The following is a 3,324-nucleotide window of genomic DNA, read 5'->3' as shown; positions in this document are numbered from 1 at the left end:
AAAAAAAAAAAAAAAAAAAGAGGGGCGCCTGGGTGGCACAGCGGTTAAGCGTCTGCCTTCAGCTCAGGGCGTGATCCTGGCGTTACGGGATCGAGTCCCACATCAGGCTCTTCCGCTATGAGCCTGCTTCTTCCTCTCCCACTCCCCCTGCTTGTGTTCCCTCTCTCGCTGGCTGTCTCTCTCTGTCAAATAAATAAATAAATAAATCTTTATAAAAAAAAAAAAAAAAGAGTTCACCGAGAGGCTTTCTCTGACTAGAAGAATTTTCCTGTCTGATAGTCTCCATTTTGACTATTTGTTTGTCTCCTTCGTTGTTCTTACCACACTGTTTACAGTGTCTTGTCCTCTGCTTGTCTCCCCAGTGCGTGGGGCACGGTTAGTTCCCGATAAAGAGATGGTCGATTGTTGATGTTGATAATAGTGCTAAAAAAAGAAACCCACAGGCCCAAAAGGGTGTCCCCACCTAACTGCAGTTTCACCCCTCCCCATCCCCCCCAGAGATGTAGGCTTAACCCGTCAGTCAGGATATTTTTCTTTCCATCATTGCCAATTGGTCTCTGGGTCTTCTCCATATCCCAGAGAAAGATGACGTAATCGGCATGATGGGACACTTTGCTTTTCCCCTAGCAAACATCTTCCTCTGGAATAATCCTTTTCCTTTGCTAATAACTCTCTTGCCCCCACCGTCCATCTAGATCAACTTTCCACTTTGTACAACTCCTCCGAGTTCCTCTCTCCCTGCTGGATGGGATGCTGGAAAGTTCACCTAAACACTCACATCCCACTTACACCTCTCAAAATCTTTTTCTCCCAAAATTATGTTTAGATGACCCGCAAAAACTTCGGTAGACACTAAACAAAATCAGACATCACCCTAAGCTAACTTTTCTTGCTGACACATTTTGCAACAGAGAGAACGTGAACTCATTTAATCTTTAGTAAACCTAGTTAGAGTAAAATTATTCTCTTTAATGCTGATCCCTCTAAATGTAGTTTTTTAAAGTGGAGCCCAAATGCTGATCTCTCTAAAGACATACCTGTTTAAATTAAATTAAAAAAAAAATTGAAAAAAACCAAACCCTGAACTAGCTTTTATTTACAAAATATTATCCTAGGTCACAAGAACTTGAAAAACATTTGGGTTAATTTCTCTTATATTTCTGAGAGTTTTCAGATCCTTAACTTACAAATGCACTTGTTTTTTAGCCAATTGAATAGAGCTCTTTACAAATAAATTTTAGTAAAACCATACAGAGGTAGGAATATATTTCACATTTACAACATACATGTGTTATAGACACACACAGGAGATACAGACACACGCAAACGTACAGACAGACACAGAGAACTCACAGCTTTTGTTTTAAATGTTTAGCCATGAGATGGGTATGATAATGCAAACTTGCAAATTTATAAAAGATCAGTTGTATCCAAATTTTGTTTGGCAGTTGTAGTCTGAGAAATTCACCTGCTCAGATGGCTGAAAGCTTTTTTTTTCTTTTCTTTTTATGGGGGGGAAGGGGCAGAGGAGAGGGAGAGAGAGAATCTTAAGCAGACTTCACGCCTAGCGAGGCTCAATCTCATAACCATGAGATCATGACCTGAGCCGAAATCAAGAGTCAGGCTCTTTACTGACTGAGCCACCCAGACGCCCCAGATGGTTACAGCTTTTTACTAATACTTGTGGAGAGGACATTTTAGATTTGTGTTTGTCTTTGAGATGTAATCTCTAATTATCTCCTAGGGTAGTTACATGCCAATCTGGTAAAATTTACATCTTCAAGGAACAGAGAGAGGAGGTTCAGTTTTCTTCCAGGAGATTTAGTATCTTTGGATGGTGACCCCCGTCTCAGTAAAATGGGGTAGTGTTGCCTTGTCACTAGGGCAGTGCCCTGTAAAAATACTTCTCTGGACTTAAGGTCAAATGGGACCTCTTTAGAGTTGGAAATGGAAGAGGAGGTCATTTGGGTCACTGCGGTCATGGAATTGATAAACCCATTGGATCATGTCAGTTTCGTGGAGCAGGAGATGGGCTTCATCTTGAGGTTTTCCACTCACTGTGAAGCTTAGCAGTGGTCACTGTGATAGAAGGGTTGAGCACGGAGCCAGGCAATCACCATCCCAGTGAGAAGGAGGGCCCTCATACAAATATGGGTAGCTTTAGGGGCCTATGCTTTCCCATTTCCCTCTTCCTCCTCACTGGAGGCCCTGATAACCCTGCCAACTTTCCCTTTGGTGGCAGGGATGCCTCGAGAGGCGTGCTTTTAGGTCTGTCCAGTTCAGGGGAAAGCTGATGGGGCTCAGGATTGTGGAGTCTCTTTGAAGCATATGGCTAAGATGGATCTTTAAGAAAGTTATGGATTTGGGGGTTTTTAGAGATATCAGCCAGCTGACACCTTTTGGCAGCTATAACAACTCAGAGACTATTCCAAACGAACAAGAAAACCCACAGTAGCTGATCAGTTCCCCTCTCTTCTTGTGCATAAAATCTTTACTGGAGGTTTGAATTTCAGTTCAGGTATAGTTTTTGATCTCAGTTTCTGCTTATTATTATTTTTTAAGATTTTATTTATTTATTTGCGAGAGAGCACACGTGCGTGCAAGAGAGAGATCATGAGCAGGGGGGAGGGGTAGAGGGAGAAGCAGACTCCCCGCTGAGCAGAGAGCCTGGTGCAGGACTCGATCCCAGGACCCCGGGATCATGACCTGAGCCCAAGGCAGACACTTAACTGACTGAGCCCCTCAGGCGCCCTCTGCTTCTTCTTTTATCCTATAATTTTAACCTTACTTGTTACTGGAAAATTTTGGATGATGTTACAGTGAACCCTCTTCGTAGATGGCCACTCCTTTCCAGGGTGTCCCAAGAGACCTCTCCAGGATTAGGATCTGCCTCCACTAGCACAATATACACCAGGTCTTTCGGAAAACCCCCCAGGCCTCTGGAGCCCCATTGCAGAGTCTTGGCTTGTTGGTATGCATGGCACCGAATAACGCCTAGAATGACACGTAGCACCCACGAGGGTCTGCATTTGTCAAGGAGCTGGTGTTCCTCCTCAGGGCTCTTAGGAGGCATTGGAACCATATGCTGAGGACATTTATAGGTCCATTATTTTTTATTTTTTTGGGTAGTGACGATAGCCTTGCTATCCAACCCACCCTCCTTAGCTCTCCTTGGCCTTGAGTCTATAAGACCCTTATGCACATTAATAGTCAGTTACAGCCTTTGTAATTAGTGGTCTAATTGTCTCATTAGGCCGTATGGCCTTGATCGTGCTGCTCTGGGGAGATCATTGGATAATCATGGCAGCCGTGAACTTTCAGATG

The sequence above is a fragment of the Ursus arctos genome, unplaced genomic scaffold, assembly GCF_023065955.2.
Source record: "Ursus arctos isolate Adak ecotype North America unplaced genomic scaffold, UrsArc2.0 scaffold_23, whole genome shotgun sequence".
NCBI lineage: Eukaryota > Metazoa > Chordata > Mammalia > Carnivora > Ursidae > Ursus > Ursus arctos.
The sequence above is the reverse complement of the archived record's forward strand: the minus strand, read 5'-3'. Positions refer to the sequence as shown.